This window comes from Aphelocoma coerulescens, chromosome 1 (assembly GCF_041296385.1).
Source record: "Aphelocoma coerulescens isolate FSJ_1873_10779 chromosome 1, UR_Acoe_1.0, whole genome shotgun sequence".
Classification (NCBI taxonomy): domain Eukaryota; kingdom Metazoa; phylum Chordata; class Aves; order Passeriformes; family Corvidae; genus Aphelocoma; species Aphelocoma coerulescens.
The window spans coordinates 13,360,406-13,387,598 of NC_091013.1; the positions used below are offsets into that span (position 1 = coordinate 13,360,406).

The 27,193-nt window shown below is 39.3% G+C and overlaps 1 protein-coding gene across 7 annotated transcripts in view; it reads right to left on the reverse strand.

The window, feature by feature from the left end:
- The window catches only part of POLA1 (DNA polymerase alpha 1, catalytic subunit), a 188,026-nt gene that overhangs the window by 128,133 nt on the left and 32,700 nt on the right, over positions 1 to 27,193 (reverse strand). The window lies entirely within an intron of this gene.

Below are 27,193 nucleotides of genomic sequence, written 5' to 3' on the forward strand. Positions count from 1 at the left end.
TTTTTTTAAATAAAAAGCAGAAAACAAGACCTAAAACTTAGTTCTAAGGTTCTCCTGATCAGTATCACTTAAGTAATAACCATGATTTATGTGTGCTTGGGGAAAAAGGAAGGCCTGGGAGAAGACAAGCGAGTGCTAAAGAGAAAAACAGATGCAGAACATACTTGCTACCTGATGAGTATTCTTAAAAGAAAAAGGCCTTCTACTGAACAATACAGCCTTTTTTCTTGAAGAACCATAGACATTTTGCAATAGCTACACTAAACAGAACAAGGCTATCTCTGACTAGATACAGGTAATACCCGCTAAAATTATCCTGATATTTTATAGGAGATGAGACGACATGCTAGGCTTGGAAATAAATAGATTGTGTGTGGATGTTGGGTCCATCAAAAAATCTTTATAAGTGGTTTGAACTGCTTTAAAACTGTTCTTTCATTATGACTAAGTGATTGTCTATCAAAGCAACATTTATTCAAATTCAGAAAAGTATTTTAGCCTCTAATTAGCCTCCAAAGAAAGTTCTCTTACCTAATTTCTTAAATGTCATGCAGGATTTTCATAAAGCATGTAATTTTGTTTCATTAAATTAGATATATTTAGACAACACGACAGGTGTTTTAATGAAGTTAAACAATACTTATTCATCCTCCATGGTTGCAGCTGATGTCGGCACCAAGAATTGCTTGGACAAGGAAGGATCCATTTGCCTAAATGAGGCAAAATTATCTGTGCCAACAGACTTCCCAGGTTGGTAAGGAGAGCCTTGAACCAGGACTGAGAGGGGCCAGAGTGCATGTCCATGATGGCAAGCAAAGGGCGGGATATGCTGTGAGCAGGAAGGACCACATAACCACCAACAAGGGGGCCCTCCTCAAGGATATCCACGTGAGTAAGGGAGTGCCTCCAGGACAGTGTTACAGACAAAGCCCTTGCACTTTCTAGGTCATCCCTCTACTCTGAAGAAAAGGACCATCCTGAAAGACTCCAAAATAATCTGCTTCAGATTTGACAGATTGTGAGCCTCTCTGACTAAGGACGGAGAAGTTCCTGTACATTCAGCTTCCCAACTATACTGGGATGTTCAAGGTTCCACCCAAGCTACTCAAACAAAAAAGATGAGAGATCAGGGGTATATGAATGCCTAGAGGGTTCACAACTGTACTTAAAAAAACCCAGCTCCATTTTAATTTTTCATTTACCCTCAGAGTAATAATGAAAAATAATTATGATATGTTTCCACAATACATTACTTGCAGGCTATTTTACAAATGCTTATGGACTTTTCTTCCTCTCTGCTGTCACCCTGGAACATCACTCCCTGCCACTCTGTCTTACATTGCATCTAAATCTTCAGTCCCATAAGCCCATGTCTTGTTGGGGTACTCCCTCCAAGCCTTCAGATATAGCTCTGGGTGCAGATTTCTGATCTCTTTCAGCAGTGTGGTAAAAGCCTTCTTAGGTGGTGCCAGGGACAAAATAACCTTAGGAGGAGTGGTTGAGGGCACTTGGTCTGTTCAGCCTGGAGGAGACTGAAGGGAGCCTCACTGCAGTTACAACTTCCTCTTGAGGGGAAGAGGAGGGACAGACACTGATCTCTGCTCTGCTGTGACCAGAGATAGGAGTCAAGGGAATGGCCTGAAGCTGTGTCAAGGGAGGTTCAGGTTGGGTATCAGGAAAAGATTCTTCACCCAGAGGGTGGTTGGGCTCTGGAACAGGCTCCCCAGGGAAGTGATCACAGCACCAAGCCTGAACAGAGCTCAAGAAGCATTTGGACAATGCTCTCAGGCACACAGTGTGACTCGTGGGGTGTCCTGCACAGGGCCAGAAGTGGGACTCTGATCCCAATGGGTCCTGTCTAACCCAGCATATTCTGTGATCCTATGAAACAGTTTCAGCTCTACATGGCACACTTAACATTTCCTTCTTCAGGCAGGACCTAGTGATGGCTCAAAAGATTTGAAAATACCATGAGGAACATGCATGGTTAATAGCATGAAGTCTCAGACACAGTTCTGATTTGTTCAGTGTGACCCCTTTACAGCACTTTACAAAGCTGGATTTGATACAGATGGAAAGAGCTCCTGACAGTCTGTCAGAGTTAGACACAGTCCTTTTAGAGTCTCTCTTAAAAATGAGCTTCCTGAATTCCCTAGGTATGTCTGACAAAAAAACCAACAACCAACCAAAGCCCAAGACAGAGCTCCTCAGGACAAGAAAGACTCTCCTAGAAGAAAGTAGGCATTTACAACACATGTCAGAAATAAAATCTACTAGCCTACCGAATGACTGTAAGATGTATAATGTAGAAATAACGTTTTTTTAAAAAGGCTCATTTAAGCTTTTTAACTATTTTTAAACTAACTACAAAAGAAAATTACTAGTTAACAATCCTAAATTGCTTGTTAAATAGGGCTTGCGACTCTAAGTCAGGAATAGGAATTGTAGGGTGGGTTGGGGCAACTTCACCTTCCAGATTTTTCCTGTAAGGATGCACAGGAATAAAAGGGTCCGTGTCAATGGAAGCTATTGCCTATCCACAGACATTCACCATACCACATATATCATCATCACATAAAGAGCTAAGGATGGAACCATATTTGATGTCAAGAGAGTTCCTACAGAAACATGTTCCATGACACACTTTCGGGAGTACTCCAGTTGAGAAAAGCTGAGCTTCATGCAGAACCAAATTCCTGAAAGGGACCACCTTATTATCAGCCTTTTTTTTTCAGCAGCTAATGGTCACTCAGTCAATTACCTAAAATTGTAGTCTAGGTCATTTTTAATACCATTTGTAGTCTGTCTCATAACCCAGGACATTTGTACTGTTTTTAAAAACAGAAGAAGTTAGAGGCTTATCAATGCATATAGGTAAATTTTTCAGGACTATGAACTTATGCAAAGAAATTACAGCTTCAGAAGTTTCCCTTAGGTACTAGTCTGTTGTTAAGCACTCCACGTACAGCCCACCCATTTCAGTATTTAGAGTTTTGAAATTAACAGCAGTATGGCTTCATTACTAATGAAGCCAAGTTGCTAAGCTGTCATTGTACAGTCCCACAGGACATGGATTTGTTTGTTACTTGTAAAGAATATGGAAATTTGAAGACTAAGAAAACAGACAAATGTATTTAACCTTTCAGCATGACCCTCTAGGAATCCAATCCTAATACTGACTTTTAGCCACATAACAGATTAAAGTAGTGGAGTTTTGCCACTCATTCAATCCACATAAATCACATAAAAAGATACTGCTCAACAGGAACACATTTCTATTCTAATGATGGAAAAACCTTAATTACAAATGCAACTTAAGCATGCTACCTCCATAAATCCATTACTACAAGAGAGGCATGCTGATTATTTTTTAAATCTTTAATTTGTCATTTAGACCTACTGTTATCTCATTTGTAAAGAATTCAAAATACATTTGCACAAAACTAGATTTCTAAAACATTAACAGTGTTTATAAATGTCTCACTTACTTCCCTACAATTTGACAGGATTGATTTCATGCTACATACTTTAACTCAATCAATCTTCAACTTCAGAAATTTTCATTTAAATTCTTCATCCCACAAATTCAAGTTAAAGAAAGAACATCACAACCTAAAGGTTTTGTTTAATCTAAAAACACAGCTAATAAGCTTTCCTACTTCTGATTACAGGAGTTTGAATTGAATAAAAAACCTCAGCTTTCACTCATATGCCAAGGAAACCTTCTTTCAAAGCTCTCACTTGCTCTCACTTTTCAGTTAAAGTAGAAGGCACCAGCAGTCATTTACATTATTGTCACACCAGTCATTCAATATCCTCATTAGAAATACATCTGAAATGAGACCTGCAGGGCCCTGGGTTTTAGTGCCAACATAATAATCCAACCACAAGCACTGGCGGACAGTGGTTTGATTCGATCCACTGCTATTACAGATACAAATGTTGCTAAGCTCCTTTTTAATGCCCTTAGATAACTACAGGTGCCTAAAATAACAAACAAACAAACCAATCCCCAAAACAGAAGCAAAGATAGGGATAGGCTGTAGAAATAAAAACCCTTTTAAGAATTTGCTGATATTCTAAGGCCTGGTTTGAATTAGGAAAAAAAAAAATAGACTCAATCACAAAGCCACAGCTGGGTGATGTTGCAAGGGACCTCTGGAGGTCATCTGGCCCAGCTCCCCAGCGCAAGAAGGGCCACCTGGAGCTGGATTGTCCAGGGCCATGTCCAGACACCTTCAGGTACTTATAAAGATGGAGACTCCACACATTCTCTGGGCAAGCTCAGCCAGGTCTCAGTCACCCTCACAGTAAAAAAGTACTTACTGCTGTTCAAATGGATCTTCCTATGCACCTCAGTAAACAAAGAAAACCAAAACAAACACACACACACAAAAAATCTACTATTAAAATGATGCAAATGCCATGAAAAAAAACCCATACATATTTCCTTGGAAGGGCTAAGGGATATCGAGTACCCATTAAAAAAAAAAAAACAAAACAACAAAAAACCAACAAAAAAATCAGGAATACTGAAATTTTTACATATAAAAAAATACATTAACTCTGCTGGGTAAAAATAAACCAAAACATACCTGCCCACCAACCTCCAGGACACTGAAGAGATATTGCTGCTTTGTGAAAAAGGTAACACTAATTTTGGTTAAGTCTTGATAAGCTGTGAGACAAGAGACTTTAAAGCATTTTCCCAGAAAATACACACGAAAGACAGCTGATAAGAGATAGCTGTTATCTTCTGCAGATCATGTTCTTTTCTGAGACACAGTACCCTGGAGGTAGTTTATATTTACCAACCTGGACATTTATTTTGACCCTATGTATACATACAATTATAGGAAGGTATTTAATATTCAAAGTCAAGAACCAATCACAATTTGACCAAGATTAATGAAAATCCTACCCTAAAATATGATCTAGAATGGACTTCACTGCAGCCTTCTCAGGCTTATAACTTTATGATATTGGAATCTACCATCTTAAAAGGCTGATGTGAACCTTGACAGTTCTTTCCTTGGTGATCACCATGTAGTTGTTCAGATTAATTCCATTTAATTATAATGGATCAACCATCCCATCCACCTGAACTACTATGATTTTTTTTCTGCTTAAGTTCTGCCTTTTCATGAGCACTTGCTCTCCTACAATCCATCACATAAGAAACTGTCAAAAAGCTGAAATATGGCAAATTCAAAGTATTTGAATATTTATTTGATTAAAGTATAGAAGATTATCCTTATTTGGTTAAAGTACAGAAGATTATCCAGTAGAAGAGAAAGGTAATTAACATCTAATTTCAAAGCTTTTCAAATGAGCCTCATCCCAACCACAGTAAGAGTTCTACACTAAAGAAGTTTCTCATTTTCATTCAAAAAGGCACACCTGGCAGACCAACAGTAACCGAAGGAAAGAGAAAACAGAAGACAAAGAGGCATTCAGATCAAGCAGAAAACATGTTCCCCACATTCTTCCACATGTGCTTGCAGTCCTATCATCAACTAAGTAACATCTGACTAAATGAGGTACACTCACCCTAACAGAGAGAGGTAATTTATCAGGTTAGATAGAGAAGAAAAGATATTTAAATTGCCTGGAAGCAGAGCAATAAAAAAAACTTTAAAAGTCTGTAGCATACCAACTTCTAGAGTGATTCTGAAAATGGTTTGCCAACACTGCTGGTGGTTGAGTTTTCAAGCTTTAAAACAACATCATTCTCCAACAATGGCAAAGCAAAATCTCCAGGCTAAGCTGGTGATTTGCAATGGACCTGTCTTTCACCAGGTTACAAAATCCTCAGCACTGACACAACGCCATGTGCAGCTGGGACTTCTGCAAAAGATGTCGCCTAATTTGAGAGAACATCTGCTGTCTCTAGTATAAAACATTTTAAGTTCCATATACTTCAAGCATCCTTTTCTCCTAAGGCTTTCCACTGTGCAGCAGAAGACACCATGAGTGAAAGAAGGGGGGGAGGGGAGAAGACCAAAGACTTCTACAGGATCTTTCAAGGACATGACAAGATTTTCAATTATCTTCCTAATAAAAGGAAATAGTCCATATATTAGAAGAAAATACCAAAAAAGTTGTTACCAATACAGAAATTCTACATGATTAGAACAAAAAAATATTGGCTAGTAATGAGTCTTCAAAAACTGGGTAAACTAAAATGGACTGAAAGTCAGTTTGAGGCTCATGTCAGAATAAAGCCTACTGAAAAAGCAATGATCCAGGAAAAACATTAAAAACAGCGAAGTCTTTACTTGTCTTATCAAAGGATGACATTTCACAAAAACCCCCTCTGATCTCAACAGTGAGCAATATTTGAGGGGCTTATGAGGCAGATCTTCCATACTAATGCTTCCCTATAGGGAAAACAGAGACAGCTAAACCCAAGAAACATAGATGTCCCATGAATCCAAGCCAGTAGTTCCCAGTGAACACTTGGAGGGAAGAAGTTACATTTTAAGATAAACTGTCCCTCACCCCCTTCTGCCAAAACAACAGATGTATCTTGGAGCAGAAGCAGCTTCAGAAAAATACTCCAATTGCTGCTCCTGCTGTGGAGACAGGAATTTATGATGGGCTACAGGAAGCACCCCACTGGCCTCAACTCTGAAACACCAGTGAGGGCTGCACCACAAAGGACTTGCACACTGTGAGTGACTGCCAAGCAAACCATATAACAAGAACACCAAATTACAATCTTAATCTTGCTTCCAAGCCCTGTATTTTCACCCCTCAGCATAGATGGTTTTTCCCCCCAAAGAAAGCATTAGGTGTCAAAAGGTTCATAGACTTGGCTCACTGATTGATTCCTAGTCTGATCTGTAAGGCTAATTAAGACATGGCCAAACTGTGTCCATGTCTTACTTAACATTGGTGTTCCAGCAAGTATCACACAATCTGATTAAAATTGACTAAAATGTCTTACTTCAGTAATCACTTAGACAGAATGAATTTTACATTAGCAGGATCAAGCACACGTCAGGCCTCAGTGGAAATGAAAAGGGCTTATAGTAATAGGATTTATAAATCCACCACATTAGGTTAATGGCTAAATGATTTACATGTAACTTTTCCCCCTCCTCCTCACCCTTCAACTCACACACACACAAAAAAATCCTATATTTGGCACTTTTAACGATGAGTGTCAAGGCAAAAACAGACGTTCCTTTTAATTAGCTGAAAATTAAAAGCCACAAGTGATCCTTCATTAACTCTTTCATTGCAGAAATAATGAATTAGATTTTTATAAAGCCAGAATTCTTGAAGACCCTAATGAACCTTTTCAAACAACCACAACGAGTTATCTACATGTGCATAATGAGCCTCAAATGGTTTGAGCCAATAAATATGCAACTGATAAAGTGAGATCCTTATTCCTTATAAAATTGTCAGTAATGGGAGTTCTTCATGTGACTATTTTCAATTGCAGAGAAGACTCTAAAAGCCCTTGCTCTTTCTCAGCCAGTAATTCAATCCAACAGTTAGCAGCAGTTACTAATGACACTGGAATACAGATGGCTTAAAGCCAACCCTCCCTCTTTGCAAGTGCTGGAATGTCCTACACCATGTGGTAAACCAGGTGCTTTGTTTTGTTCTTTTGGCAGCTGAAGCTTTCATTTTCTGGAAATTTGAAAACAAAGTCATTCAGCTGAGCCCCTGCAGCAGCAGTCACTTGCATCTGCTTCATTCACTGGATACAAGCACTGAAGTAAGTTCATCTGCAAGTCCTACCTGTCCCCCACCTCTCTCAAAAGCTAATACTAGGTCAGGTGGGAAGAGTGAAAGTTCAAGTTAAATGCGTAACACCCTTATTTTCAGCAAAATCAATTAAAAATTGTCATTTAACAAGGTCAACATTTCTCAATGATACAGTGCTTTGCATTTTCAGGTCACTGTACAGACATTAATAAATGAATCCAACACCAGGATTAAGGTTAACTGACAAGACCGTATGTTTTAACACAATTTATCAAGCATCTACCTATTGTCACCAAGCACAATTACATTATCACCACCTCACTTTCCTTTCATGGCATTAGGAGGACTGACAGCCAGTGGAGCAGTGCCCCTCCTCTCCTTTATAGCCCAGGTTAGGACCACAGTGTCTCCTCCACATTCAGGGTATCAAAAAGTCTGGGTTTATGGATATCTGTCTGCTTCTCTTGGGAAATTACTACAAGTTGGTTTTGTTCCAAACAAGGACCGCGTTAGATGAAAGCACCTCAGAAGGAAGCTGCCTGTTTTCCAGCCCTGGCCTGGTGGCACGACAATAGCAGCAGCAGAGCCTGTCCCTGGTCCTCTCCTCTCCCTTGGCCGTCAGGGTATCAGTTTCACATTCTTTCCCCACAAACACTTGTCCAGTGTCACACAAAAGAGTGACCAACAAACCTGATACAGGGCCGTTAAATTCAGACAGCAAGGCACCACACAATGACCTTTAGAAGAACGATATTAACAGGTGGTTGGTGTCTAATACAAATAATTATATTACACTTTAGCAGCGTGGACCAAAGTGGAAACACATTGTCTTGTCATCAGCAATTGAATAAGCCAAAGTAATGTTACCAGAATACCCTTTTAACACTCCTCTGTTACCTCCCCAGCTACAGAGAACACCTCCTGTGGCAGAGCACGGTCAATGAGCCCCCAACTATGTCACATGGTGTTTCATATGAAAATTTCACCAGGGTGTCTGACATTTCCCTCTCTAAGCAAAACAGGAATCTTCCTGCCAGTCTTTGGACAATCACACAAGTAAATTCAAGCACTAATTATGAATTTACCCCATCTTTCCTCTTGGAAGCAGTCCACTGAAAACACATCCCCCTTCAATTAAAAAGAAGCTGATGAAAGCAGTTCAGCAAAGTTCTTCAAAACCCGTAAGAGAAACCAGTACAAGTGATCAAATTAATTGCCCCTGCTCACTAATTAGTTGTCCAACATCAATCATCTCAAGTTAGCAACAGTTTTCATCGACCTTTAACCCCGAGAACAGTCACTGTTTTGACAGGACGGGCAGCTGTGACAAACAGCCGCAACATTTTGGGACAGACAGTGGCTCCTGACCACACCTACAGCCAGACTGCACCTTGCAGGGTGCAGAGGGGGCCCTCAGCACGACCCCCTGGCCCTGGCAGGGCTTGCACAGCCCAGCACATGCCACTGGCAGCCCTGGCTGCAGCGGGGCCAAGCACCAGATCAGTTTCCTGTCAGCTGCGACACGGCTGACACTTAAGCTGCTTAAAGGCTTCTCATTCTTCGTTTTAGAAAGGAGAGGGCAGGTTTCAAGGACACTCCAGCCTGTCTAGAGTAGAGTAGGGAGAAAACTATGAAAACACACCTCAAAACAACAGGGTAAGTGGTAACATACGGCTCAAACATCTACACACAGATGGAAAGTACTTGGAGATGTAAAAAAAAAAAACCCTGTCTACAGAGAAATATACTGAAGAAAGACACTACTTAATCTTCCAAGTAGTGGTGCCAGTCACCTCAGCACCTACAGCAACAAACCAAAAGCAGTGCATGCATTAGGGAGCTGCCAGCAAGCTCCTCAGGTGGGCTGGAAGAGTAGTGCAGGGAAGAATAAACAGAGCACTAGCATAGGACATGCAGACCACTACACATGGCCAGAGAATCCTGACAGACCCAGAACAACATCCCTCCCCTTTCTCCCTCCCAGGGAAAAGCAGCTGCTTGCTCCCCACAGAGAAATAGGCCCTTCCATTTGGTCTAGCCAGAATGCAAGCCAGAGTCTGGGCAGCAAATCCTGCTTTTTGTACTCTCAGAACACAATTTGGAACAGTCAGGTGGACGCTGCTGGCTGGCACCTGCATCATCCTGGTGTTTAGCAGCAGCCTGTTCTCCTCTCCTGCATCCCCTTCTCGCCTACCCCACACCCCAAACACCTCATTATAGGTCAAACAGGTGGGAGAGTTGACTTTTACTCAACAGCTTTGGTAATGTAACTCCAGGCTCCCACCTTTATCTGTAACCAACATGATACTCAAATGGAAAGCCTAAAAAACGAGGGCAGTGGTTATGGCAAATTTGAGAAGTGACAAGAAACAAAACATGTATGTTTTGGCAGGGGAGACATTTTGGGGAGAAAGGAAGAAGAGAGAGAGACATTAAAAACCAGAATTTATAAGGAAGGCAAGACAGCAAGAGACAAAATCCAGTTGTACAACGCACCTCCGGTGTTCTTACACATGTAAAAGCACGTAAGCTTTTAAACCTGCTGCAAATGTCTTTCCTCCACCACAAAATGGTGGAGGAAATGGCTTGAGAATAGAATGGCTTGAGTTGGAAAGGACCTTGAAAATCATTTAGGTCCAACCCCAAGTGTCAGCAGCATCCAGAATACCATATACTACAGGGGCATGACTAAATTACCCTATAGTAATACACTTACACATATGAGTCAATGCATCATTTCAAGAGTTAATTCTTGGTATGTTAAGGTAAAAGAAAAGGAGGGAAGCGGAAAGAGGAAAACAAATATAATTAGAACAACTTATTTTCTAAATATTAACTATGTGACACTTGGGTAAGAGGGCCCTTTGTTTTCTTTTTTTCTGAACTGTGCTCAGGCATTCAGGCCTGATGTAATCCACACAGGCCACTCTTGGTTTCTACCTACTTGAGACCTTCTTATGGGCTCAGGCACTGGTATGAACAATGCCTTGCTGCACACCAGGAAATATCCCTGACCACCCACTATATCCAGAGTAGCTGCATTGGGACAACATAGTCTTTAGTCATGGCACAGCATTTAGCCACCAGCGTCACAGCACCCCCTTCTTGCAATTCACCTTCTTCACCAGGGCAGATCTGCTATCCAAAAAACCTTGGACCATTCCAACAGCAAAAGCTCTCAAGTCTCCAATGCATACTCCAGAAGTGTTCCCCAGCTTGTACAAGCTCATTTAAACAGGCTGCAGTCTAATGTCCCTTCTGGTCCCAACCTCCTATTTCACTCAAGAGCCTTAAAAGCAGGCAAACTGCAGTAGGCATTAAAACACTAAAAGCTGCAGGAATTACTAATATAAAGGTACTTCTGTTTACTACATTAGGAATTTTTCTGTTTAAAAATTTTATTTAATCCCCAAAAAAGTTCATGGCACAAGGTACTATCCAGAAACCAGAACACATAAAAGCACACAAAATTTATTAGCACATTCAGAGGTGAATTATAGCAAAGGTAATTTGCTCCCTCCTAAGCACAAGTATGATCTGAGGAAAGAGGCAAACTGATGATCAGAGTTATAACCATACAATAAGCAGTAAACATTTCAAGATTTAACTAAGACAAGGAAACATCACCTTTTCCTTGCAAAATGCTTTACACAGATGTACACTATAGCAAACAAAACTCAAGATACCCAGATCATGCACACATGAGTAGGAATTACAGGAAATCTTTTATAAACATTTAGTACATAAACAAAAAAACTCCCCTGCATTAAACCATGAAAATAATGAAAGGTCTAAATTTATTATTAAATACTAATTTTTAAGTACAAATATTTTTATGCTATGCCAAGTGAGTAATACATAGTTCCTCTCTTGCCAACCACACAACTTGTTACAGCTGCATAGAATTACCTTTATGAAAGGCATCCAATTCATTAAAATTTTATCCAAAATATGTCACATAAATTACAATATTTCAATGTAGCAGAAGACTGCAGTGACTCCTTATTGATCTTCCTCCACCCCACATGGACCATAAAATTTTACTAAATAACCATTACTTCAAGCTTGTAACTTCAGATTGAGTGGCAGCATAATTTCTAGAAGCAAGGCAAGGGACCTTGATTTAACACAAATGATGGGAAATCCACCACCACCTCTGTGCCACTCCTTTGCCACAAAGTTAAGAAGAACTGAAACATGGCTCATTTATGCTGTCAACTGCGACTGAATCTGTACCAACAAACACAAGAAACTGATAATACAAGAGGTTTGTACCACAGTGAGGAGGAAAGAGGAGGAACAGATGCATTAGGGATTCCAAATCTTTTCACACACGTTTGGGATATCAGACATCTACAAAATTTTGGTTCTTGGCTCCTCTGACTGGCAATGGTCTCTGTCACAGCAGGAAGCCCAAACAACACAACAGCTTCAAGACTTTATGGAGCAAAACTGAAGCAGCCTGCAGACTGCTGCATGGCAGAATGGTCTACTAAGAAATCCAGCCCCTAAATCATACATCATATAATCCTACTCATAAGAATGGATATCTCGCTAGTTTTTAGATAAGGCGAAGCTGGGTTATCGTGGGTTTTGCGTTTGTTTTTTTATAACTTCCCTGGCCATGACAGACAACTTGAGATAGATACTTGTTCCTCATTGAGCCTCATTTCAGGGCACTTCTCACTACTGCCTTAAAAATAATTCATGCTTCAAAGGGAACTCCTGGGGAAAAATGTATTTTGTTGGCTCAGAGCAGTATTGTCACGATGGCTGCTCGATTATTCCCTTGAGGTAGACAGACTAAGTAGGAGGCTTTATCATTATTCAAGCAGATGGGTTATTAGACACATCACACCAACAATTTTAGTAGATTCAAACACTGAAACTTGGTTTCAAGGCTAAAATATCAAAATGAATCCACTGCTGAGGAGCCCTCCACGTTATCAAATAGGCACATTTGACAGATACCTTTAAAATCATCACATCTATATTGCAATGATTCAACAAAGTATTCTTATTTTTCCTTCCTTACAGAAAAAAGTGAAACAAACGGAACAGCCACTTAGGTTTCTCTATATCTTCGCTGGTTGCACATAGATGAAGCTGCAGTGCTTTGTACTTCCACACTTGTAATCCCTTGCCTGAAGAGCAATAGTTTTGTGAAAGTCACAAGGATTGTTTTTTCTGCACTCTTTGTCTTTTTGATTATGGGGAACTACAGTCTCCTAAAAGAGAGAATTAAATGTCATATTTTTAAATACTAAAGAATAAAACAACAACAAAAGAGACCTCTAAAAAGTAGGTTCAACACCTTAGCTTAAAATACCCGAAATGAACTCCTGGTCTCCAGGACTATTCCTACAAATGTGACCCAGTGTATGTGCATCAGTGTTTGAAGTCTTTATAATGTCTCCACATACTCAAGATTCTGACTTGTAAACTGACTCAAAGAGGGCAAAATCACTGCAGCTACAAAGAATCATCCACTGTAAAATTCCACAGATATTTCCAGTAAAACAGTACTAAGCAGCCTACCATTCAACGGAGTTATCCACCTTTATCACTTGAAACACAGTGACATCTTTAAAATTCACATGAGGCATGTCTGTTCACAAATATGCTCCTGAAACTGCAAAATTTCTCAGTCTCTAAGTAAGTGGCAGAGAAAATTAAGATGTAGTGGTTACCCTTTTTTATTCCTGGAAACAGCAGTTTCCTGGGATGGAATAAATACCTGACCTGCTGTGTGCAGTTGCTGAAAGATGGTCCTAAAGAAAGATTTACATGCTGGCTGTAAAGAGGGAATTAGAATAGTATCAGAACTCAGATCAAGACACTTACAATCTGAAAATTCAGATGAACCTTCTCCTGAAGGCATTTTTCAGAGTAACCAACAAGAGGTACATATTGGCACTGCTCCGTTATAATATTCCAGTTTCACCACTGTACTTTTTCCTTTTTCCACTCAGGAAAGTAATCTGCATTTGTAATTAATTTCTGATATAAACTCTACTATCTTAAATACATGCTAGTTATTAATTAATAACGTGTTATACTTACTAGGTAATATTAATCCACTCAATTTATTATTTCTTCTATGAGACACTTGTAGGCTGATATAAGCCGTGTTAACTACACCGGTGGCACACAGTGCATTAACAACTTAGAGGTGAAAGTCCTATGGGGTCTAGAAATTCCCATTACTCTAAATTTTCCATTTTAACAAAATCACAACTTGTGTTCAAAAAAAGAAAAGTTTAATCAATGTGTATGCTAAGTATTCAGTCTATTCTAGGAAAATGAGAGACGACCTTCACTCCAGTAGCAACTGGCTTACACTGTCCAGCTATGCATACAAAGGCATCTTGTGTTTGCTTTGATGGCCTGCACATGCCAGGGGTTGATGTCATTGATAGACTGACATTGCTCTGTTCTCACACAAAAAACTTTATTAGCATAACAGAAGATCTGAAAGTGTGCTATCCCCCTTTCTAAATATCTTCCCCATCTGCTGCTGGGTGACATATGTAATCTCCTTCCCTTGCCTATTTCCTAGAACACTGCAGAACTCCACGGGAAGGGTCTGGTCACATCTGTCTTGGGAGCAAGTCTATTGTTTGTGAGATAATTACTCTGTCCTTGTTGACTTGCAGCAATAATTGAGAACAAAATCACCTAATAAGCCAAGTTACCTAGTAATATAGCACATTATAACAGCAATGATTGCATATAAACTTTGAACCCCCTTTAGTGCCAATTAATTTCAAGAGCATTAGCACCAACAGTAAACAAATACGAAGCAGTTTAACTAATTAAAGCTTACTACGTAATAGGCTTGTAGCTTCAATTATCATTTTTCATGTTAGTCATCTGAAACTGTAATGATATGTACCAGCTGGGAAACATGTGCCTAGTCCCACAGCAACAGGTAAATGGAACAGTTTTTGAAACTATGTCATGAGCTTTCCTAGGAAAAGTGCTAACTAAGCCTTATCAACAAACAGCAGATGGCAACAAATGTGCCAAGAGACATTTCATCCTCCAGGAAGAGTTCAACACCAGGCATCAGCAAAAAAGGAGCAGAGTTGGAAGCACAGCTCCCACAGATCCTACCCAGCTGCTCTCTTCTGTAGGAAAAAGAATGAAGAAAAAACACCCCAAACACAAAATCAAAACCCAAACCTAGTTAGGCAGTGATTCTCACCCTAATGTGCAGACTTCATGTGTAATCCATCTACATTTCCTTCCCAGAAAGTCCAGCATCAGGTGCAGCTCAGCAAAGCAGCTGAAGCCCTTTTACCCACTAGAAGCTTCATTCTCAGCTCCCAGTGAACAAAAATTTGCTTAAATCCTGACATTGACTCCCAAGTTTGGCTTAAAGGGTTCAATAAATGTTTGCTATTTTAATTGTATGTACAAAAGAGGACTAATTATCCAATCTTTTTTGACTTCTTGCACACTTTTGGACTGAAATGGAGTCTCAAAGTTGCTTGTCCTCTAGCATGATGCAGTATTTCTCTTTAACAGTTCTGAGCATCCAGTGCTTCCAGGTTATTTTTGTGACTTGAAGACCCACAGCTATCTTCTCTAGATCATTTTATTTTACTCTTGACATTTAACTTCTTGACACACTGACTGAACTAAGCACTGAGGTAAAAGTAATTTTCATGTTTTCATTTTCACATTTTGACTTCAAGATACTGCAGTTATCAGAGAAGCTGCTAGCATTTTTGGACAATTAATCTCCTTTTGAACTATCCTATCAACAATTCCACTTCTCCCTTTGTTCCATCCCCACCTCCAAGCAAGTACACACCAAGAAGCACATCCAAGTACTGGTTTGGGAAGCAAACACAGAAAACATAGAAGAGGAAAACAAATAAAATAACAAAACCAACTACTTGCCATATAAGCAAATCTATTTGCAGTTCATGCTACTTTTTCTTTTCCAAACACTAAGGACAGCCAACTTCATACTTAAGGACCTATGCCCATTTCATTTCAAAAGCAGTTAAAGGCAAAACATGTCAAGGATATTTTCATTATGTGTATGCATATTGGCTCAGGTTTTCCCAAACTCCATCTCTCCCAAAACTCATTGTGTTCAGAACTTCAGAGAGCACCAAGACTTCTTTCCAGGGAACAAGTATAACTGCTCTCTTTATGGTGGTTAACTGCAGTCCTAAAACAACTACTGGCTATGACACAAATACCAAAAATTAAAGACAAAACCCAACAACTCTATGTTATGCAAAGTATGCAAAAAGTTGGTTGGGGTTTTTTTAAAGTTAAGAAAAACTTTTTGAGCCATAACAAACCCATTAATGATGCCTGCTACCAACACTGTCTGTCCAAAGAGATTAAATGATGAAAGGAACATCTTGTTTATATAAAACTGCAAAACACCCCTTTTATGCTCAAGAGCTATACAGCAAGCCTGTGATGGTCTGTGTACAACACAACTATTAATAAACTATTAACCACAGTTCCTCTCAGAGAGAGGGGCTGACAGACAGTCACAGAACAGACTTTCCTTAAGTTAAGATGGAAAAGGCCAGGGACAAATACTAAGTCAGTACTGATACTTGATAATTGTGATAATCTACTACCACACATGCCTGACATACTCTTCAAAGCAAAGAGGAGTTGCTTGGCTTAGCAGGGAGGCTATCCCCTATTATGCAGACCAGCTGAGCCAAAAGCTATGCAGTACTGTATGGAATAACAGAAGGATCATTTCTGGAATAGTCCTATAAATGACACTTCATACAGCTTTACCATCAGATCTCCTCTGGAAGATCTATTTCTTTTTCCATTTTCAGGAAAAAAAAAAGCAGGGGGGGGAGAAAAGTAAAGCAAGATATGTGGGGAAGGAAATAGATGACTTTAAATATGCTAATAGAATAAACATCAGACAACAAAAATTTATTCCTAGAGTGAAAATTAATAAAAAGGAAATTGGGACAGCTGCACAGTCCAAAATTGGCACTGATTTTCAGAGAAGGAATAGGATCCCTCCAACTCTTACTAAATGGCTCAGGAATCCCTGGCAAAAAATCAAACAGTTTCTTTAAAAAAATTGCTGTAATTTAACACAGTATTTAGAATAGAGCAAAGTGACACAAGCTTACACTCCAGGCTGAAAGCTGAGACAGACAAACAAAAGCCACAGTTAATTAATATTTCCTTGGTCACCATGTCAGAAGCCCATCCTTCTGAAGAAAACCCAAAACTACATGAGCTGCTCATATATGAAAGATGAGAAACTTTCATAATTATTTTAAGTTCAAGATCTACCACCAAAATATGGGATGGCAAAAGGCCAGCACATTGAACAAGGGTGGGAGGGAAGGTTATTTTTATTTGAATGGAATTTAAAAAAAAATTATGTGGCTATCTTCCACAGAAGCCTAAGAGCAATCGAAATCATTACAAATGCCACTAGATCCCTATAAAATGCAACTATCTCTGGGCCACAGAAGGAACTGCTTTCATTAAGAAATTACTTGGAAGTAAAAGAAAAGCATCTGCCCTGCAACCCATCAGGCATTAATTCCAAATACTTTAAGACCAGCTGAAGAGCTAGCATGCAATGAATTACAAACAAGTGTGTCAAAATTGCATGAAGAATCAGAATCTGATTGGCTTACTAGTTTGTTTGGCAATTGGCAAATTGTGGGATGGATCAAAAATCTCCTTAAAACTGGATGCCTGATCCTATTGGTTATTTTTTGCATCCTGCTCACTGTGCCATGTTTATTGTCGTTTTTGCAAAGGGCCCTGCAAAAGTCAATAAACTTTGCCTTTGTAATACAAAAACAAAACGGGGTACCTGATGAGGCTGAGAGCTGGTCTGGGGGCCTCACAGAGCCTGACCTAAAATCGGTCAGAATTTACCTGTGAGAATTTTACAGTGGAAATTTTGCAGCTTCAGTGAAACCCACAGAGAAGACCAAGAAGATAATCAATGAGAGATGTTCTGGACACAAGGAGAAGGTGTTCTTGTTATGGGACATTAAGTGTGTACAAGGAAGAACTTGTGGATAATATGTAGCAACTACATCTTTGCTTGTACAGCTAATTGTTTTACTGCCTGAATGGTCATTGCTTGTTAGACAGCCTTGTCATTGTTTGTTAAGCAGCCAATCTCAATAGGCCCCAGCAATTGTGGAGAGGTATAAGAATAGCAGTAGAGAAAATAGAAAATCTCTCTCTCTCTCGACTTTGGATTACAACAAGTGTGTGGTGTTATGTCCGCCTCGACAAAAGCCACACTCTAAGACCAGCTGAAGAGCTAGCATGCAAATTGGGAGGAAAATTTCATGTGTGTCAGCTTTTCCTTAATTTTTTTAGAATCAGTGGGAAGTTTCTCACTGTAGGAGTACCACGGCTAATTCAATTTATACATATACATATGTTAGCATAATACACTTTTAAAAAGTGGGAGCTTTCATAATCTACTCTTGATTCAGCAAGACATTTTTATTCCAGGATGAAGTGTTTCAGTTCCCTAAATTCAGCCCAATCTTGTTACAAGTCAGAAGCATTGCTCTGTGATTTACATAAAAGCATTTCCACTGAACTAAGCAGCAACTGACAGATCAGATAAAGGGGTTCCAGATAACATTTAAATAGCTGTGCTAATTACACCACACAGAGATAGGAACACGATCCCTTACTCAAATCCTCAGAGTAACCATCCAGAACACTGAAGAGAAGAGGAAAAAAAAGTTAAATAGTGCAAGTCATAAGACAGCATGTAAAGGAATTTAAAAAAACCCAAACATTCTGCATAAAGGAGGTAATCTCAACTAATTAGATGCCGTAATGATCTTCTCACAATCTGTTAGAAGAGAGTAGTAGCTAATAACTCCACAGATTTCCTCCAATCCTTTCACCAGGAAGGAATAGCAGTTTCTAAGTCATTACTGCTCTGTCATCCTGGACCACTGCCAAGAATGTAGAACTTCAGAACACCTGTCAATTAACACATTCCTACTGAAGGCAGGCTCGTCTTCCAATCTATTAAAAATTAGTGATCACAAAAAGCAGTCAGATCAAAACACAGCAAAATTAAAATTAGAAGTGACTTCTTGAAGGACAACAGCCTTCAACAACAACAAAAATCAAGAGTAGTGTCTATGCTGAAGCAACTTTATACATACTTTGGAAGACAAACTCCATGATGTAACAGACCTTTTTCCATCCCTACCATCTGTGGTACACAGTCGTACATACAAAAATGACTGGCCACTTGACGGACAATTGCGTGCAAGAGTCAGATCTAAAGCTTTTCTCTAATCAAAGCTTTCTGCAGGGGTTCTCGGGCTAAGTACGGGCTTCTCATTGATTTTCCTTTATCCCCAGGATGAACTACTTCTACCTCTAAGTTGAAAAATATGAAGCTATGCATTGAGCCAAAAAAAAACCAGGTACAATACATATTGAAACACCAAGGCAAAGGTGCAATTACAATTTAAAGAGATCAAAAGATTTCGAGCAAAGACAAAATATACCATTATTTACCTAAGTTCAAAGATGATAGGGAGTTCTGAGGGAGATGGGGAGGAAAGGGGAGAAATTAAGGTGGTCACACGTAAACCAAAACATCAGCTGTCATTGACTTAAATCTCATTTGTTCAAAAAGCAAAGGGTACAACCAAGGAAGTTATAGATTCAACAAGTAAAATTCCAAACAGAGCAAAACCAACCAGAAGGCTGCAATACACTCGAGCACAGGACTAAGACATTCCTATGGTTTTATGTCAGTCTTCCACCTGCTAATTCCAAATTACTGCACAAAGCTTGTGACAGTTTAATATCCCAGAAAAAATTAAAAGCATCAAGGAAGAAAACTCAAGTTGACAATGAAAACATTTTTTGCACTGAAGTCAGAGAAACCAGGAAAGAAATTATTAGTGTGCAAACTGTGGTATTGCCTAATAAAATGACAATGCACATAGAACAAGTCAGAGAACCAAACTAAAGGGCAAAGCAGCCCAAGTGTAGAGCCCTCACTTTAGCATGGCTACCCTTCTGCCCAGCAACTGTTCTGCAGATTCACTTTCTTTGGATTAAAAAAAAAAAAAAAAAAAGTGTTTGTACTTCGAGGTCTCCTCTGTGCTTACCCAGTCATTTCAGGAAATATGACCCTGAACTTCATCAAAGCAGATTATTACACTGTCCTACTTTTCTGGTAACTTCCAATAGTTTAAACATGCCAATTTCTGCTCTGTTTCATGAACAAAGCAAGTAATTTGAAAGAAAGCATTAATACTTTTTGCCATTTTTTTTTTTAACCAAAGGTGTATCAATCACCAGTATTCAAATGTTAAAAGTTTCTCCAGTCTCATGTAACTACCAAGACTAGCACAAGCTCATAGAGAAATGACTGCCAGGTATTAAACCCTACAGTAAGGTTCAAATGATTCCAAAGGTCCCATCATTCCACGTTTTTGATGAGCACTGCTTGATAAGCAAGTCATTTCAGTGACACAAGTGGGAACCACTTCCCACTCCCAACAACCTAAAAAACTATTTCTTGCTCTTTCTAAAGGCTGCCAGTTAGAAAGTATGAAAACATAGAAAGATTAACATGAAAGGTAAAGGGAAATGAGTATTTTATTTTAATTTTTTTTTAACTAATCCAGGTGTTGAAATAGGATTTTATGGAGCATCTACTCCTAGTGGTTCAAATAAGCAAACACGAGTACCAAATTGTAAACCATATAATCAACATACATAACTTAATCCTACTCCCTGAACCCTTACCCATATTTGATAAAGGGAATAGCCTGAAGCTAAAGACAACACAGACACCAGCAACATCTCCTGCATTACATCATGTATAACTGCTGGAAGGAAAGCCAACAGAGCAAGCATAATGCTAGTGTGTCTCAATCACTGCTCAAGCTCTAAAATTTGGGGGATTTAGTTCATCCAGCTTTGACACTGCCTTCTTTCTACTGCAAAAGGAGTCAGAACAAATTACCTTAGGCTGTATGCATAATTTACAGCCTTCCTTGCTTATTTTAAGAGATCAGGTATGCCCCAGCTTGTTAAACTACACCGACTTCTCAAGAGTCCTTTGTTACAACCAGAATTCTTGATGCTGCCCACCAAGATCTCCTATATCCTTACAAGGTATTGCACCTGCAGCAGCAGAGACAGTCCATTTTTCACAGATAAATAAAGGTCTTAACAAACTCTTTCATCTGTCTCATAAGTATATTTCGGTGCTGAAAATAGCATAAGCTGTTCATGCTTATCTTCTAAATTAAGCCAATGAATCTTGGCACAGGCCCAGTGAAAGGACATAACATGCAAGAGACCACACGACCTGATCTACACAGCAAAACCTGCATCTGAAGTACTCAAACATTATTTTTTTAGCCCTGAAACGAAAACAGCCTGGTAAGAACAAGTATCACTGCTGACATATCCTCATTCTTCCAGTTTTCTTCCCTTTAAATGACAAGTTTAATCTGTTGGATCTTGCTGACCATGGTGATAAGCCTCAGTGAGAATTAAAGGAACTTCTCAACCAATGGTCACACACCAGCTTTGGTTCAAAGGGATCTCTGGACATCGTTTAACCCAGCCTCTGGCCCCAGACAGGGCTAGACCTGGCATCTCTGGGAAGAGTCTGGCTTCTTCTAGCTAGCCTCCATTAGGTTGTTGAAGATCACAATTAATTCCATCCTCAAACAATTTTTTCCAAAGTAAAGGAAACCCAGCTTTCAGCCGCTCCCTATATATCAAAGTAGGATCATCACCATCCTGAAACCACTACCTGAAAACAACAGACCTAGTAGGCTCAAATGAGTATTTATCCAAGAGGGAAAAGAACAGATCATCTCATTGTGGATGGAGTCAAAAGCTTCTAATAGAATTTGTGGTGAAAAAGTCAGCTTTTGCACAGTGGGCAAGATTCCCAGGAAATATATGAAAATTTTTGATGATGAGATCAAGGTGTCGTATCGTTGAAGGACAGTATGAATATTTATTTAAGTCTCGTGGGAGACAGACACTTCAGTTAGACTGTTTTTCTATCCTCTTAGGAATAGTGCTTGAAAATGAAAATTATTTTTAACTCCTATTTGAAGTATCTTTTATTTCAAAAACTTTATTACCATCTAGATATCCAAACCCAGGGTTTCTAGAACAAGCCAACATCCAATTTAAGATGAATGCATGACGCAAATGAGCGAGGCAATAAGATCCTAAAGAACAGCTTCTGCGGAAGTCTCAAAACCCCAAGTATTTTTTGATAAGCTACTAATGAACCAAGAAAATGTGTACTGCCAAAGACATGTAGTGCTAACAAATATAACAGACTGGAGAAAAACATTAAAGCATCAGATAGCATTTGTAATCTGACCTTAACAGTGGGTTTTGGAAAACAAATGTGTTTGAAAACAGAACCAAGGCAGTTTACAAATGGTGGAGTGATGGTGCTGAAGCTCTCAACCTTCATGGTGAAGCACCTGTGCTACTGTGTCTCCCTTTTATAAGGCATCTCTATGAGAGAACCATGAAGGATCTCTGTTAATCCCTGCAATAATCTAGATAGATTTAAAGAATTTCTTTAATAATTCTGAAGCTGAAGCATGGCAGACTTCGTCTGCAGTGCATGATTCAAGTGCATTCCCCAATACTTTATTGGGCACCTGAGAGTGTTTCCTGTTACCACTGGATGTGGAGAGACATTTCTACCTCTCCTAACCTTGAGGTATCAGCTCTCTACCAGCAAATACAGCTTCTAAAAGGGGACACACTGTTACATTTCAGATACAGAGAACGTTCCAGAGACCTTGCTCTTCCCAGTACTCTGGTTCTCAGTTTTACCACAATTCTGGGTGAGGCATATCTTGCTGTTACCTAGTCAGCCAGGTTAAGATATGATGCAAGCAAAAATCTGGTTTTTGGCAGGAGAGAAAAAAAATACAAGATAGGAAACCTTAAGAAAAAATCAAAAGTACAGAAGAAAGATAACAACAACCAAAGAAACCTCCACGTGTGGAGGTTTAATAACCTCCTATTCACAGTAACCCCACAGTTTCACAGTCAAGTATGAGCCAGAAAATGGCTGGTCATGCCTGACCCCTTACATCTCACACTGGGCCTGCCCCCACTTCCCAACCTCCTCCTTTTCCACCAGTGCTCAGAGCACACAGGGAATCACTGAGCCATTGATCCAACTGAAATCAATTTGGTTTTCCTCTGGAGTTAGTTTTCAACTCAGATCACCAGCCTGATCCAACTCACCATGGGGCCATGCAATTGCTATAACCCATCCACAGAAATCAGCAGTCAGGAAGTGAGAGGCACCACACCTCTTGTAATAGCACAGTCATAAAATAAGCAGAAAAAAAAAAAAAGAAAAGATTTCTCTATTCATCTGACTTGCTGTACAATCAGTCTGAATCTGATCAATCTTCCTAAACATTAAATAAAACCTTTCTGTCCAGAGGAGGAAAAAAAAAAATACCAACATGCCATCCAAAATATTTATTTTTTTCCCCATCTCACTAATTTCCTCCTCACTCAAAATATTCTGGCCATTCTTCTTAATTGAAATGTTTCATTTCCTCTCCTTGGAGATGCAAAAGTCTGTATTAGACCAGATGTCATCTCCTGCACTTGACTACCAATAATATTTCAACAAATGTTACAATGCTCCATACTTCTTCTACTACTTGGTACTCAGTTCACATTTTCAGATTATATGCAGCCTCTACTCGTCTACTCCAACTTGTTTTGGATATCAGCATGCAGAGTAACATACACAGCTTTTTCACAGGCTCACAATTGCACACATAATGATAAATTTAACAGCAGTGGCAAATGATTTAACCCCACCAGTTCCCATTTAAGGACAATGCAGCAATTTAGCACTATTTCTCCCAAGATTTTGGTTTGCCATTTTTATATTTAAAAGCAGCTAGAAACTCCTTGCCTAGCCCTTTTGCCATGAAGTTCCATGTCTTCCAAAATTATTATACTGATGTTACACTCCCAGTTTAAATATAGATGGCATGCTTATAACGAGACATTAGGAGGCTCCTTTCCCTCTTTTAGCAATCCCCTGTCTCCTATAGTACAACATGGAAGAAACCATTGTCAATTGTCAATTGCCCCATTCACGTGACAACTCTTGCAGACTGTATAACCAATGCTTTAGACGCAATTAAGAGAAAGCAGTTGATGATCATTTTCCCTGGATGAACGAGACTTTAAAAAAAATTAAAAAAAAAAAAAAAAGAAGTGCCTGGATTTCTTTACAGATCATAATTACAGTAGACGGCCATTAACCTGCTTACCTACCCTTAATTTTTTTTAAATGAGCTCATCTTTCTCCACTTCATTTTTCTCCTCCCTCATCCATTCTTCTCCCAGACTGCAGCAATAACATGCTTTTATTCTTTCCTTTTGACTGCCAGGGCCTTAAACTAATTATTAATTGAGAATGTATCTAAAGGATCTGAATGAGAAAGTTGGAATTAACCCAATTGCCTCCTTCCCCCTTTTATTTTGCATAATTGAACACTAGGTCTACCTGGCAGCACTGCTGAAAACAGCAAACGAGTTGTTTTCCTTTCAAAGGCAAGTTTGCTTGGGCAAAAATATGCAACAGCAAAAAACAACACAGAAAAAAAGCAAGTACCTGGAAAAGGCCTCAGCATTGAGTGAAAGCCATTAGCAAGCAAGCTGTCTACCGTTAAATTCTCTCAACAACTTTGCTGTCCTGTAGGAGAATCCTGCAGCAAACAGCATCCTGCATTTAGGAAACCAGACAACTGACACTTCATCAAAAGGCTTGTCCTTTAGAGAGGCTAAAACGGCATGACCTGACACTGCCTGCTGGTGCAGAGCTGGCTGGTTGTACAGCTCCGACTCATCTTGTTTCCAGTTGTTAAATTACATTAAAGGACAGCTAAAAATATATTAAATATTTTCCTATTACTTTTCCATGCAAGCAACTGCTATAGTTACAACAAGAGTAATGTCCAGGCAAACGCTTAGTAACATGAGGGGTGGAGAAGAAAATCCAGGAATCCCTCTAAAACATTCCTGATCAATAATACAACATTTGGATTGCAGATGTAGAAAGAATTTTTTTTTTTTTTTTGCTGAACTGATGCATTTCTTACAGTCAAAACATAAAAATATTTACATTTGACAAAATGGTCAACTAGATCTGAGCTATAGTTTTAATTCACTTCCACCCCAAATTTTTGCCTTTTTTTCTTCCGAAACACACCCGAACTTAGCAGTCTACCTGTGACACACCATACAATAAACTCTGACAAATTCACACTGATATGCCCCGTTAAACATTACCCGCAAATGAAAAACAAGGAAAACCCGTTCGAAAATCCCGATAATCAACGTTTAAACACTGACAAAAATGAGTCTTAATTGATTAAGGATCTCAAGGTCTCTATCGCCATCTAGCGCAAACTGCCCGCCATTACCACACCGTCCCCTCAAACGCGGTCCCTGGAATCGTCGACACACACGCTTAAACTCTGCTGGATCCAGCCTGCCCACGGCCAGGGATGTAAGGCTTTGCTACATTTCTATTCCCTGTCTGAAGCAAAATAAAGATCAAGCACTGGCCCGTATCTCACTAAGGCTGACTGAAGAGAACTGAGCTTTCATGGATTACACTGCCACAGAATCACAGAATGGTTTGGGTTGGAAGGGACCTTAAAGGTCATCTATGATCTGGCTTTTTATGAATGGCCTAATACTTCCGCCATCCAAATGAAGTGAACATGTCAAGTTCTACTAATATAGTTCACAAGTTCACTAACGTAGTCACACACAAGCTTTTAAAATGGCAATGTGCAATTACAAGTATTTTTTAGTCACCGTAAGGAATCCCATGGCAGCTCCACTACTTCTAGTGCACCAGCGTCTCCAAACCACAAAGAGAAGTTAAGAGTCAGGAGAGGTGGCACTCAGCACTTGGCATCAAGCACTTGAATCTTCCCACAACTTCAGTGGAAAGATTGTCACTCACACAATTGAAAAGCATCAGTTTACAGGACTCATCAAAACTCATTCTCAGCTACCTTAAAACTTCATGCTAGTATGAGCTTTAACAACTTCAACATGAAATACGTATTTCCCACTTTCAATTATTCTGCTAAGACTTACAATTGAACTGTAATTGTGTTAGTGCAAATATTAAGTTCAGTTTTCATCCCACACAGTATTTTTCCCACTTAGACTTCTACAAGCCTACCTGCATTTACTCAGGTGCCCTTGACAACAGCAAAAAAAAAAAAAAAAGTATTAATTGCAGATCATCAGAAAAGGCCGTTTAAATTTAGACCATAAATCTTCCATAATAGTTACTTTTTAATTAACCTTTTCCCATAGAGAATCCAAACCTCCGGATACTTAACATTTACTTCTTTTATATTAGAGTGGTAAGAGGAAACCTATGAATAGAAAGACTAATATAAAAATTGAAAGTAATATTTTTCCAGATTAGATATTTCAACTTAAAAAACAAAACAAAACAGAACAACCCCCAGAAAACTAAGGTGTCCTCATGTCATCTTCTGTGGCAAGAACTCAAATGCGTGCAAAGGCTTGGCAGAAGCCAGCACAGGTCTAGCACCACCAGAATTTAAGAGGTAAGAAATCCCTTACAACCAAAGATCAACTATGTAAGAGAAACCATCTCTAATAACTCCCGAGCACTTTCTGTAGCACCTATTTAGGATTTCCTCATTTCACCATCACACTGGAACATAATGCAGAAATACCAGAATTTCAAGCTGTTGTAACTGATATGTTACAGACAAATGAGAATAAACTCTGTGTGCAAATGAAAGGTATTTCCCCATCTTAACAGAGGCCAAAAGCTTAAGTATCCATACAATACCAGGCTTGTGGCAGGTGGTCCATATGACATACGGAGATCATTTTAAAAAACTAAGAAACAAGTAGAATTCATTACTTTTAAAATACCATTAGAAAATATAAAGCTATGATACTCAGCTGCTTTGCATGCCAACCTCATAGACAAATATATCAGAATCTCACAACAACAAACACAATACCTTATTAAAGGAAACATTAACTTTTGAATTCACGTGGCTGCATGGCACATTTGCAGTTACCAAACTGGGAAATTATTTCTGAGTTAAACAGATGTGTAAGGTTAAACATAACTGGTCACATAAATTGGGAAGACAGCAAATGTGGGGTTCTCTCTAGAGAACTGTTTAGATAGGAAGATTATTAAAAACACAGATATGTTACCAGAAATAAAACACCCCCATGCAACTGAGTTGGAGACTGTAAAGTAGGTGTGCCTTCACATCACGGGAAGGATGTGCCTGTCAATAGGGACATGACCTCATCCATCTCCCTCATCAACTAAAAGGCTGACCAGCCATCCTGACACAACTGTTCTTGGCACCTTTGCAGACTCCTGCTTGGTATTCTC